Source organism: Arachis ipaensis, chromosome B09 (assembly GCF_000816755.2).
Source record: "Arachis ipaensis cultivar K30076 chromosome B09, Araip1.1, whole genome shotgun sequence".
NCBI lineage: Eukaryota > Viridiplantae > Streptophyta > Magnoliopsida > Fabales > Fabaceae > Arachis > Arachis ipaensis.
The window spans coordinates 54,853,317-54,867,608 of NC_029793.2; the positions used below are offsets into that span (position 1 = coordinate 54,853,317).

Below are 14,292 nucleotides of genomic sequence, written 5' to 3' on the forward strand. Positions count from 1 at the left end.
TTAGGTTGGTTATTTAACCACCTCTTAGCTTAGTCTTTTACAGCAAATGGAAACAGTAATAATCTGTAGACATCCTGATCTACTTCCTTATCATGTACTGTGTCAGCAATCTGTAAAAACTGTGCCAGAAACTCTGTAGGTTCTTCCTGTGGAAGACCGGAATACTGGCAACTTTGCTGCACCATGATAATGAGCTGAGGATTCAACTCAAAGCTACTGACTCCAATGGAGGGTATGCAGATACTACTCCCATATGAAGCAGTAGAGGGGTTAGCATATGACCCTAGAGTCCTCCTGGACTGTTCATTTCCACTTAGGTCCATGATGGAGAAAGGGAGATGATGTAAAATAGAAAAAATATTTTTATTTATTTTAATTATTTATTTATTTCAAAAATAAAATAAATTAAAATAAAATAAATAAAAATGGGTGAAGATTTTCGAAAAAAACTGAGGAGAGAGAAAGTGGTTAGGAAGTTTTGAAAAGGATATGATGATTTTTGAAAAAGGTTTTAAATTTTTGAAATAAAAATCTGAATTTTAGAAATAGATTTCGAAAAAAAAATGCTTTAAAATAGAGAGAAAAGATATTTTTGAATTTTAAGAGGAAAGAGAAAAACAATAAGATAGCACAAGATTTAAAATTTTTAGATCTAGTACTCCTTGTTTTCGAAAATTTGGAGGGAAAACACTAAGGAACACCAAACTTAAAAATTTTAAGATCAAGACACAAGGAAAACTCAAGAACACTTTGAAGACTCACAAGAACACAAGAACATGAAGAAAGAACACCAAACTTAAAATTTTTAGAAGACCACAAGAAATTTTCGAAAATTTAAGAAAAATCAACAAGAAAACACCAAACTTAAAGTTTGGCACAAGATTTATTCAAAGAAAAATTATTTTTGAAAAAGATTTTAAAAAGAAGATACCCAATTACCAAGAACATAGACTAACGCTCTAGCCAACGGGGCAGTAAATGTAACACTTGTTTTGAAGAAGTATTTTTAATAACTAAGAATGAAATTTTTTAAAAACTAATGTTTTGAAAAAGCACAAGAAAAACAAGAAAAGAAACAAAACAAGAAAAATCAAAGATCAAACAAGAAAAATTCAATATATAATTTTCGAAAAAAAATTTTTGAAAGAGAAAATAAGGATTCTAAAATTTTAACCCGCACGCACGTCCTCCTATGGCAAGCTGTGTGTTGGTGGATCACCGTTGTCAATGGCTACCTTCCATCCTTCCAGTGAAAACTACGCTCACGCGCTCTGTCACAGCACGGCTAATCACCGGTTGGTTCTCGATCCGGTTGGAATAGAATCCCTTGATTCTTTTGCGTCTGTCACTAACGCCCAGCCTTCATGAGCTTGAAGCTCGTCACAGTCATTCGATCATCGAATCCTACTCGGAGTACCACAGACAAGGTTTAGACTTTTCGGATTCTCATGAATGCCGCCATCAATTCTAGCTTATACCACGAAGATTCTGATTAAGAGATCTAAGAGATACTCATTCAATCTGATATAGAACAGAGGTGGTTGTCAGGCACACATTCATGGATTGAGAATGGTCATGAGTGTCACAGAGCATCACCTTCATCACAGTTAAGCGCGAATGAACATCTTAGATAGGAACAAGCATGTTTGAATGGAAAACAGAAATACTTGCATTAATTCATCGAGACACAACAGAGCTCCTCACCCCCCAACAATGGAGTTTAGAGACTCATGCCGCCACAGAGTACCAAGTTCAGATCTAAAATGTCATGAGATACAAAATAAGTCTCTAAAAGTTGTTTAAATACTAAACTAGTAGCCTAGGTTTACAGAAAATGAGTAAACTATGATAGATGGTGTAGAGATCCACTTCTGGGGCCCACTTGGTGTGTGCTGGGGCTGAGACTTAAGCAATTCACGTGCATAAGGCTGTTTTGGGCGTTCAACGCCAAGTTTGGATCCATTTCTGGCGTTGAACTCCAACTTTGATCCTTTTCTGGCGCTGGACGCCAGAATTGGGCAGAGAACTGGCGTTGAACGTCAGTTTACGTCATCTATCCTTGAGCAAAGTATGAACTATTATATATTTCTGGAAAGCCCTGGATGTCTACTTTTCAACGCAATTGGAAGCGCACCATTTCGAGTTCTGTAGCTCCAGAAAATCCACTTTGAGTGCAGGGAGGTCAGAATCCAACAGCATCAGCAGTCCTTTTTCAGCCTGAATCAGATTTTTGCTTAGCTCCCTCAATTTCAGCCAGAAAAATACCTGAAATTACAAGAAAACACACACTCATAGTAAAGTCTATAAATATGAATTTTTCCTAAAAACTAATGGAAATAAACTAAAAACTAACTAAAACATACTAAAAATTATATGAAATTAACCCCAAAAAGCGTATAAAATATCCGCTCATCACTTGGGATGAGGTTGTGAATAAATTTCTAGCAAGATTCTACCCTCTACAGAGAGTCAATAGACTGAGAGCTGAGGTGCAGACCTTTAGACAGCAAGATGGTGAAACACTTTATGAGGCTTGGGAGAGGTTCAAAGACTTGACAAGGAAGTGCCTTCCAGATATGTTCAACGAATGGGTTCAACTACACATCTTTTATGAAGGGCTATCATATGAAGCAAAGAAAGCTATAGACCACTCTTCAGGGGGTTCACTCAACAAGAAGAAAACCATTGAAGAAGCCATAGATGTTATAGAGACTGTAGCTGAAAATGAGTACTTCTATGCTTCAGAAAGAGCTTAAAAGAAAGGAGTGCTGGAGCTCAATTCTATGGATGCCTTGTTGGCATAGAATAAGATGATTGCAGCACAACTAGCAACCCTAACAAAGAAGATGGAGACTAGCCAAGTTTCAGCTGTCCAAGCTCAAGCACCACCACAAGAAGAAGATGCACCAGAAGCTGAATGCGAATGGGAGCAGGCAAATTATGTGAACAATTCCTCTAGACCACCATATGATCCAAACTTCAAAACATATAATTCAGGTTGGAAGAACCACCCAAACTTTAGGTGGGGAAACCAACAAGGCCACAACAAGATCATAACAAACCATACCAATCCAACCAATACAATAACCACAACCCCAAGCATCAATCAGGCAACAACAAACCCTACCACAACTCACAAAATACATCATATCACTCCACCCAACAGACACACAACAACCACCATCAAGATTCCTCTGCCTCAACCATGCAACCATGCGAAATCAAGAGCAATTTTGCAAAATTGGAGGCTGCAATAGCACAATTGTCATCACATATGACATGAACTATTTCTACTATTCTAGAAAGACAACTATAGGCTGAAAGAAAGATAGATGCAAACTAAGAAGAGTTTAGATCAAACATAAGAAATCAAGGTGCGGCAATCTCAAAATTGGAAGCACAATTAGGGAGCTTTTCTAAACAAATACCAATACCCACACATACATTTTCTAGTGATACCATGGCCAACCCAATAGGGAAATGCAAGGCCATCACACTAAGAAGTAGAAAAGTTGTAGAAAAAGCATCCCTAAGTCAAAGCAACCAAGAAAAAGAAGCTACAAAGGAGCCTGAAACCAAGAAAAAAAAAAGAAGAAACCCCTGCACCATCCTCATCAAAGAAAGTCATAAAGCCTTATGTGCCACAGGCACCATATCCACAAAGGCTGAGGAAGGATGGGAAAGAAAACGAGTTCTCTAGGTTCCTAGAAATTTTTAAGAAGCTCCAGAGCAACATACCCTTTGCTGAGGCATTAGAGCAAATGCCACTCTATGCCAAATTTTTAAAGGAGCTCATGACAAGAAAAAGGAATTGGGGTGAAAAGGAAACCATAGTGCTCATTGAGGAGTGTAGTGCCATCATACAAAAGAAGCTTCCTCAAAAGAAGAAAGATCATGGGAGCTTCCAAATTTCCTGCATCATAGGAGACATCACCATTGAGAAAGCATTGTGCGATCTAGGGACTAGCATCAATCTCATGTCCTTGGTTATGATGAGAAGGATGAGGATTGAGGAAGCCAAACCAACAAGAATAACACTCCAATTGGTTGACAGAACATTCAAGTTTCCTCATGGGGTAGTGGAAGATTTGTTGGTGAAAGTAGGAGAATTTATTTTTCCAGCTGACTTTGTTGTGTGGATATGGAAGAAGAGGCCAACACATCAATCATCCTAGGAAGGCCATTCCTAGCTACTGCTGGAGCCATTATTGATGTTCAAAAAGGGGAGCTAGTCTTGAGGTTACATGAAGAGAAGATGGTCTTCAATGTCTTCAAAGTAAATGAGTTACCCCAAGAAATCCATAGGAGAGTGCATAATGGTAGATACCATAGAAAAGATAGTTCAAGGGGTTTTGGAAGAAGAACAATGTGAAGAAACTATGGAGCTGGAACAACAAGCATCAGGTGGAGAATTACCACAAGGAATCATGGAGAATTCGATCATGTTGAACCACATGGACAACAAGGAAGTGAAAGCACCAAAACTAGAACTGAAGACCCTACCTCCAAGTTTGAAGTATGCTTACTTGGGTGACAATAACACTTACCCAGTAATAATTAATTCCAGCTTGAGTGAGGGACAAGAAGAGGAGCTTATCCATGTGATGAAGCAACACAAGGATGCTATAGGATGGACACTTGCAGACTTGAAGGAAATTAGTCCTTCAATGTGTATGCACAAAATCCTACTTGAAGAAGGTGCCAAGCCCTCAACACAGCAACAAAGAAGGCTAAACCCAACCATGAATGAAGTAGTCCAAAATGAGGTGTTGAAGTTGTGGCAAGTTGGGGTGATCTACCCAATCTCAGACAGCCCTTGGGTAAGTCTAGTACAAGTAGTCCCTAAGAATGGAGGGGTCACAATTGTACCAAATGAGAAGAATGAGCTGATACCTACAAGAACAGTGACCGGGCGCATGTGCATTGATTATAGCACTACAAGAAAATAGGTCTATTGCCACGCTTTTAAAGCGTGGCAAAAAGCATGGCTATAGCTTTTCGCCACGCTTTTTGAGCTACCGCCACGCTTTTGAAAGGGTGACCTATGAAAGGGTGGCGGTCGCTCTATCGCCACGCTTTTTTCAGTCTATCGCCACGCTTTTTTTTTGCCACGCTTTTTTACAAATTGGCACTTTTAAAAGCGTGGCTGTAGGTGGGAGATATGGCCACGCTTTTAAAGTGTGGCGATAGGGCAGATCTGGCCACGCTTTTAAAGCGTGGCGATAGGGCAAATCTGGCCACGCTTTTAAAGCGTGGCAAAAGGAGAGGTATGGCCATGCTTTTAAAACGTGACAATAGGAAGAGATACGGCCACGCTTTTAAAGCGTGGCCATAGTAAGATATACTGCCACGCTTTAAAAGCGTGGCGAATGCCTTGTTAAATTAAAAAAAAAATTCTTTTCCTTGCTTGATCTTCATTGCTACACAATATAAATTTTCAATCCTTTTTTATTACCAAACCTACAAATATAGTATGCAATTTTTATTACAAGACATATCAAACAATAATTAGTGACATATATAATTTACTATAATTGTTTTATACATTAAAAAACTAATATTCAAATACAAAATAAATCTCGAGTTCAAATTCCAAAACTAAAAACCGAAGAAAAATACAGAAACAATACAAGTTAGAACTGCTCATAATATATCAAATTACACTAATAGAGATGCTCATCAGCCTAAATACTTGGTAAAAAATTAGAATCAACCTAAAACTGCTCCACTTTGTGCATTAAGCGTTCAAGTTATCCATTCCAATACTAGCCTGCAGCAAAATATCAAGAACAATAAAGCAACAGAAACTAAACTATGCTCACTGATTGGTAAATGCAAATCTAAAAGTACAATCATACGAAACTATATAATATTTAAATTGAAATATTTAATTTATAATAATTTAAATATTTCAATTTAATTAATTATATTAATATTGATGGCGTAAGAAACTATTAAATATTAATCTCCGGAAATTACTAATTAGTATGGAGTGAATTTATATGACAATTTGGGCTTACATATATAACTAGTGGACAATGGGAAGAAAATGGTGTGTGTCAGGGTGGAAAGAAGAAGCGCACCGAGAAGCAATGAAGAAGGATTAAGAAATGGAGGATGGGAGGGTGAAGAGTGTAGAACATTGAATAGGGGGTGGACAAATGAATAAAAAGCTGCACTTGAAAGTTGAAACAAATTAAAGAAATTGTGGTACCACATACAAAACGGAACTTCAATAATAACAGCTTCCTCAGATTTCCCTTTCATGCTCTAATCTGCCTCGCAGTCCCATGATTCATTTAATTTGATACCCTTCAAACATTGTGGAATTCATAAAATTATATGATGCTCAAAATTAGAAAACTAATAATAACTTTTTCTTTAATATATGAGAATCACAGATAAAATTAACTAAGAAGGCTGATCTGAAGAAACAATTACCATGTGCTGTTATGTCAACAATGCGCAGGCCCAGCGCATCCAACTGACTCCGAAATTGTGAAGTATCAGCTGGTTTCTCAGGCTTCTTATTCTGTTAAAATATAAATGACAGGGCATTGATTCTTAGAAGCATTACAAAATCATAGTTGGATTATTTACTTAAACAAGTTGATTGAGGAGGTTACTTAATCAAAAGAACAGAGCATCCATGCGCACGGGCGCAGACATTCTCATCAGAGCATCCTATGCTTAACCTTCGAAAGCCATTAAGCACCGAAAGATTTGACACATCTTGACAAATACAAACTTGACACTATGGATGTACTTGTTTTAACTTTCTCTTGACAAAACTTTTCACATATTTGTATAAATTTAGAAAATAATCATAATGTAAAAAAAAAAAATAAAAAACAGTTTTTGAGCTTTTTCCTTCTTTTTTGGATTTTGGTAAAAGCTAAACAGGGTAGCTTCTAATTAAAATCAGTTTTCAAGTTTCTTACAAATTTATAAAAAAAATCAAGTTGTAAAATTACTATTTTGAAAATCAGAAACAAACGCACCCCTATATCAGTGGCCAATTATCATAAGTGAAAATAGATGTCATCTCAGCATCTTTATGTGAATTTCACACAGACAATATTTGCTACAAAAACTACAGTAGTAGGAATTATAACCAAAGGGACCAATACCCATTATTAGTAGTATAGATATTCAACATTTCACACAGACACACACATATGGTGTAGCATATTTCATGGTTTTATAATACCAGAATAACATCTTTTTAAGCTTGTGTTAACCATAAGAACCAAAACAAAAGAGGCAACAACTAGACATGACTACTAGAAATTTCTAACAACTATTCCAGTGGAGATAAAAAAAATTGAAATTTACCCACCTCTCCATTCCATGACATGGGAGACCACCATTGATATGTTCAAATGTCAGTATCTTGCCCACAGCCAGATACTCTAGCACCTACAAAATGAAGTTGATCAAGCATGTACATACACTCTCTTAGCACTAACTTCATATACAGAAATTTCAAAAACAAGCAGCAGCAAACCCTCAATTTCAAACTTCAAATTTGTAATAATTTTATGCAAGTGAAGCATTTCATTGTTAATTAGTTTCTGCTATATTCCATACCATGCACTGTTCATGAAAACAATAAGTTAGTACAAGATGGTCTTAATAAAGTACATATAATAAGTCCTTGAATGAGCAAGAGGAATACTTTGAACATGTGCATTACTGGCGCAAATAGAATGGTGAAGAGCAGAAGATGACAAGTTAATAACTTAAAAGACTATGTTTCTTTTATTACACAGCAGGAACAACAAAAGAAAGAACTAAAAAAGTTTAAGTGCACACCTCAAGAGACAGGATCAAGCAATGTCTTGGCACCAGCTAATCCTCTGCTCCAAAGCAACCAACAGTTAGGAGGACAAATTTTAATTTCACAACCACTGAAAAGAACTTTAATGGGTAGGACTTCAAATTGAAAACAAAGGACTTACCACTCACACGTCTGGATAACTTTTTCAACTTTGCTCGTTGCTGCTAGCTTAGCCTTTTTTCATTCAGAGGAAATAAAAAATCTAAAATAAAGTGAATTGATAACACTGGACATCGGGCAACCATCATTGTAAAGATTAAAATGCAAATCAGAAGACATACCTTTACAGATTCATATATATCTTCAAACAACAAGCTAAGATCACACTAACCCGGTTTTGATATCTTTCAATACAATATTTATTAGGTTTCGAGAACTTTAGCTAATCTGTTTATTAGCTAATGAAGTTACCGAATTCATATATACAAAAAAATTTCTTAGGGCAAGAAAAAAAAAGTAGGCTACAGTTTAGGGATTGTAAAAATATATAACAGCTAAAATATCAAAATTCAAAATGCAAGTTTTGAAATCTGAATATCTTCTCACAAATTTCCCAAATTTTCAAATTACGCCAATCACCCGTTACCCACCAAAACCTCCCCAAATTGTGCACAACACTAAAAAAATCCCTAAAATTATCAAATGCACGAACCAATTTCATATCCGAAAAGCAATGCTAGCGCGAATTGAAACATGAAAGAAAGAGGAGAAGAACCTGAAACAACGCAACGAAAGCAACAATTCCTTCAACAAGGGCAAGACTGACATTGACACCGAGCAAGAGATACGGAAAACAGTTGCTGCCTCCAAGCTCCGACATCTTCCCACATTGTCCCTTGTCGTATTCGCTTTTGGAAGGAATCGGTTGAAAGAGGTGGCGCTGACGCTGACGCTGACGGTAAGGATGCTGGTAACGGCGACGAGGAGACGAGGCGGAGGGGGAGCGGAGGCTAACGGCGCAGCGAGGGTGGTTCTGGTGACGGCAGGGATGTGAGCTCCTCCAGGGGTAGCCAGGGTGAAAGAGTGACTAGGGTGAAAGAGTGAGTTCGATCGCGAAAAGGGTAGCTCGATTAGGGTTGGGGACCGGGTTGAAATCTCTTCAATTGGGTTGGGGACCGGGTTGGGGCCGGGTCTGGTTTTTTTTTTTTTTTAAAACCTTTTGGCCACGCTTTTAAAGCGTGCCAAAAGAGGACCAGGATATGGCCACGTTTTGTAAGCGTGGCCGTAATGAAACTCTGTCGCCACGCTTTTAAAACGTCCCTGTTTCTCTCTATGGCCACGCTTTTGAAGCGTGGCAGAAAAAAACGTGGTCGTTGCTCTAATAAACTGCCACCCTTCAAAAAGCGTGGCCGTTGACCCTTTTCGCCACGTTTTTGAAGCGTGGCAAGAAAAAACGTGGCCAAATCTCTATTCAATCGCCACCCTCACAAAAGTGTGGCCATTGACCACTTTTAGCCACGCTTTTAAAGCGTGGCAAAAAAAAAAGCGTGGCCATAAGCCTATTTTCTTGTAGTGTAGGAAGCTTAATGAAGCTACCAGGAAGGATCACTTCCCCCTACCTTTCATGGACCAGATGCTAGAAAGACTTGCGGGACATGAATATTATTGCTTCCTGGATGGTTACTCTGATTACAACCAAATAGTTGTAGATCCTAAGGAACAAGAAAAGACCTCATTTACCTATCCCTATGGTGTTTTTGCTTATAGGAGAATGCCCTTTGGATTGTGCAACGCACCTGCAACATTCCAAAGGTGCATGCTCTCCATATTTTCAGACATGATTGAAATATTTATTGAAGTGTTTATGGATGACTTCTCTGTGTTTGGTGATTCATATTCTAACTGCTTGCACCACTTAGCCTTGGTGCTAAAGAGATGCTAAGAAACCAACCTCGTTTTGAATTGGGAAAAGTGCCACTTTATGGTCACAGATGGGGTGCTTCTTGGCCACAAGATCTCAAAAAGAGGCATAGAGGTGGACAAAGTCAAGGTGGAGGTGATTGAAAAGTTACCCACACCTTGCAATGTCAAGCCAGTTAGAAGTTTTCTAGGACATGCTGGCTTCTATAGGAGGTTCATTAGAGATTTCTCAAAGGTTGCCAAACCTCTAAGCAACCTACTTGTCTCTAATGTACCTTTTGTTTTTGATAAGGAAAGCATGCTAGCGTTTGAAGAACTTAAGAACAAACTTTCCTCTGTACCTATTATAGCACCACCCTGCTGGGATCTACCCTTTGAGTTGATGTGTGATGCATCTGACTTTGCTGTTGGTGCTGTTTTAGGACAGAGGAGGGACAAATTGGTGCATGTTATTTATTATGCCAGCAAAGTCCTTAATGAGAATCAGAGGAATACCACTACAGAGAAGGAACTACTTGCCACAGTCTTTGCATTTGATAAGTTTAGATCATATCTTATTGGTTCTAAAGTAATTGTATTCACTGATCATGCAGCACTCAAATATTTGCTTACCAAACAAGAGTCCAAGCCCAGACTAATAAGGTGGATCCTACTACTCCAAGAGTTTGACATTGAAATTAAAGATAGGAGTGGAACAGAGAACAAAGTGGCTGACCACCTATCAAGGATCCCATAAAAAGAAGATGAAGCACACCAACTTGCAGTAAATGAAAGCTTCCCTGATGAGCAGTTGATGATGATCCAAGAAGCTCCTTGGTTCGCAGACATAGCCAATTTCAAGGCTATTGGAGAACTACCAACTAACATCAACAAACACATGAGGAGAAAGCTACTCAAAGATGCTAAACACTACATTTGGGATGAGCCCTATCTGTTCAAAAAGTGTGCTGATGGGATCTTGAGAAGGTGTATTTCCCATGAGGAAGGGCAAGAAGTACTCTGGCAATATCATGGATCGGCATATGGAGGCCATTTTAGTGGGAAAAGAACTGCAGCCAAGGTGCTACAATGTGGGTACTATTGGTCAACAATATTCAAAGATGCAAGGGATTTGGTAACAAGATACAATGAGTGCCAAAGAGCTGGAAGTCTACCCAAGAAAAATGATATGTTGAGCTAAGTAAATTGGAATGTAAATTGAAGAAATTTAAATAATATGAATAAAAGCCTTAACTGGGAGTTGATTGGTTGGAATTTCTACTATTGATGGAGTGATTGTAAGATTAATTTATAATTAATGGTTGTTCTGTTTGGTTATCCTTTACTAGGTAAGGGAAAGTCAAACAAGTTGGAATGCCAGATCTGTTCACAAGTTGCAACCCACTTAGTTCAAAGGGATTGGCGTTGGTGACAGGATAACAATATAACAATTAACCCAATTACAAATTTTTCCTTCAATCCTTCCAACTCAAGAGTTCCTTTTAATCAACTCCCCATCAAGTAAAGAAACTAATCACACATTGTAAATAATAAATTCATAGCATATGAAAGGGAATTAAAAGAAGACATGATTATTGGAATTGAAATTAAATTAAAAAGAAATAATCCTTGCATTAATTAATCATAAAAGTATTCAAATAGCAAAATTGAACAAAACAAAGAACATGGAAGAATAGAACCAAGTTGAGAAAACGAACTAGAATGACGAAGTCTTGATGAGGAAATAACTCTTCTCAATGTTCCAATGCTAAGACCAATTGAAAATTAAAATTCTAAAACCTAGAGAGAAAAACCTAAGAGAGTAAAACTAGATCTAAAACTGTCTCTGAATGAATGTGTTATTTGTTTCTGCATGTTCTCTGACTCTAGTCTGCTGTTCCGGGCCGAAAACTGGGTCGAAATAGGGTCCAAAATCGCCCCCAACGAATTCTGCAGATTGTGCAGATCGCACATGTCACGCGATCGCGTCATCTATGCGGACGCGTCATTCGCGCTTTTCCTCGCCACGCGTTCGCGTTGTCCACGCTATTGCGTCGCCGCGTGAGCCATGCGGCCGCGTGAGCCATGCGGCTGCGTCACTGCGATTTGCTCTCCTTCGCGCAGTCGCGTGAGCCATGCGACCGCGTCACTTCTCGCTGGTTATCTCCTCAAATTCTTGTGTTCCTTCCATATTTGCTAGCTTCCTTTCCAATCTCCAACTCATTTATGCCCTGTAAAGTCTGAAACACTCAACACACAGATCACGGCATCGAATGGAATAAAAGAGAATTAAAAATAAATAATTAAAGTCTCTAGGAAGCAGTTTTCAAACATGTAATAAATTCAAAAAGGAAATCTAAATGCATGCTAATTTAATGAATAAGTGGGTAAGGATCATCGTAAAACCACGCAATTAAACACAATATAAATAATAAAATAGTGGTTTATCAACCTCCCCACACTTAAACATTAGCATGTCCTCATGCTTAATTAAAGGAGATAAGGAAATAAGTATGAACATGTAGAAACTCATGAAATGCAATGCAAACCTACATATATATATAAACAAATACAACTATATGATTCTTGTCCACTTAATTAAAAGTAAATAAGCTCTTCAAAACAATTACAAATCAAATTCCACTAATTTTATCATTACACAATAAAACAGATAAAAGTGCAAGAAGATAGCTCGTGAAAGCAGGGAACATGAAAATTCAAGCATTGAACCCTCGCTGATAATGTATGTACGCTCTGATCTCTAGTGTATAGGGTGATCACTCTATCCTTCTCTAATCATGCTTTCTAACTTTTGTTCTTCTCCTAACCAATCAACAATAGTTAATATACCAATGCAAACATCACACTACAACAAATTTGGGCTGAGGCAACCCTTCAAAAACGTTGACTATAATTAGAAAAAGCGATGCCTTTGATCAAAGGCAACACTTTTCGACAAAACGCAACGCTTTTTAGGGGGTTGGCTATACGGCCGTTAACTTTGGTCTAAGGCAATGCTTTTTTGCATCAAAGGGAACCCTTTTCGTGGCAACCTTTAAAAAACGTTGCCTTTTCTACTAAAAAAAACAACTTCATATAAGGGTTGCCTTAGAGAACCCAAACGCAACGCATTAATAAATACTTTATTGCAACACCTTTTATGAGTTGTATTTTCTAATACATAAAGCAACACTTGTTTAAATTTTTTTAAGTTGCCTTTCATATACCAAAAGCAACACTTGTATAAGTTTTTCTGGTTATTTTTTCATATACCAAAAGCAACACTTAGCTAAATTTATTTGAAGTTATCTTTTTCTAATACCTAAAACAATACCTTATTGAGTTTTAGATTGTTCTTTTTTATATTTAAAGTTTTTTTTGCTTTTCTTAAATTTATGACATTTGAAAGATATATAACACACTAATAACATTTAAATATTTAAACTCAATTTAATTGATACAGAAAGAGAATAAGCTAATATAGATTATATATATAGAAAGATGTTTTAAGTGTCAATTAAATAACTTTCGGATATACATACTTGCTGAGTTACCAAGTCAAGTAAATAATAAATATAAATAAAAAAAATACATATTTTTCTCAAGATTATAATCTTGGACATCGCAAATCTTCCCGTATAATTTGACATCGTCGGCTTTGCACTTTTCCAGTTCCACAGTTAATACCCCAATCTTCTCCTTCAACTATCTTATTTCCTATTAAAAGTTAACGATACATATAGTCAATATTATATCATCTAATATTTAAAATTTATATGAAATGATGTTGGACATGTAAAAAAAAAAGAAATAATTCCATAGATTATTAATAATAAGCCTACCTCCTCAGATGTCTCACCACTGCCAGCTTCTGAAAGATCCCAGTCAGTAAGGAAGTTGCGTTTGTGATCTTTGGAATTGGAACTATAGCCCTGTACAAAAGTTAATAACAAGTAACTAGATATATTGAAGAAATTAAAGAGAAGAGAATTTCATCATAACTTGTAAATGAATAAAGGTAAAATAAATAAGGAAATGAGAGGGGTTAATTGTCTATACAGAAGAATATACTAATAGTGGTTTTTGTGGTACTTGTTCCAAACCTTTAATATATCATCTTTCAACTTCTGTTGCTCATTAATCATTGCTGTTAGTTCTCTATTACCTTCTGTTCTGCTATTTTCAGTATGGATGTTTTCTCAGAAAGTGACCTAAAAACAATAAAGTAATCAAGATAACAGAAACTTCAAAATAGCCAGTAGTAACACTTCCAAATTATCTTTAAGAACAGTCTAATATGCAAAAAATTATTGTTAATGTCACAACATGGACAATGTGTGTAGGAACCACGGGCTTTTTCTAATAAGCCTTGCTTAATGGAAGGTATATTATATAAATGGCTAAATGTATTATGATTTTTCTTTTTTTTCTCCTCTTCTTTTTCTTTTGCAAATTATCTTTTTGTTTTGGAGGGTAAAGGTAGGGGCACAATTGTATGTCCCATTGCAAAATAAACCATTCATACCTTCAACTGTGTCAGCTCATGCTCCATTTGTTTTACAGTTCTTAACTTCTTATCAAGCAGAAGAGACTCCATCCTGTTCATTTCCTCC

General features: G+C 36.9%; 1 long non-coding RNA gene across 1 annotated transcript in view; it reads right to left on the reverse strand.

The window, feature by feature from the left end:
• LOC110266514 overlaps positions 1-7,437 on the reverse strand; it is a 17,101-nt gene extending 9,664 nt beyond the window's left edge. The window contains exons 1-2 of the long non-coding RNA XR_002353921.1: positions 7,089-7,437; positions 6,745-6,747 (exon numbers count right to left, since the gene is read on the reverse strand). This is a non-coding gene — a long non-coding RNA (uncharacterized LOC110266514). The remainder of the gene's footprint in view (positions 1-6,744; positions 6,748-7,088) is intronic.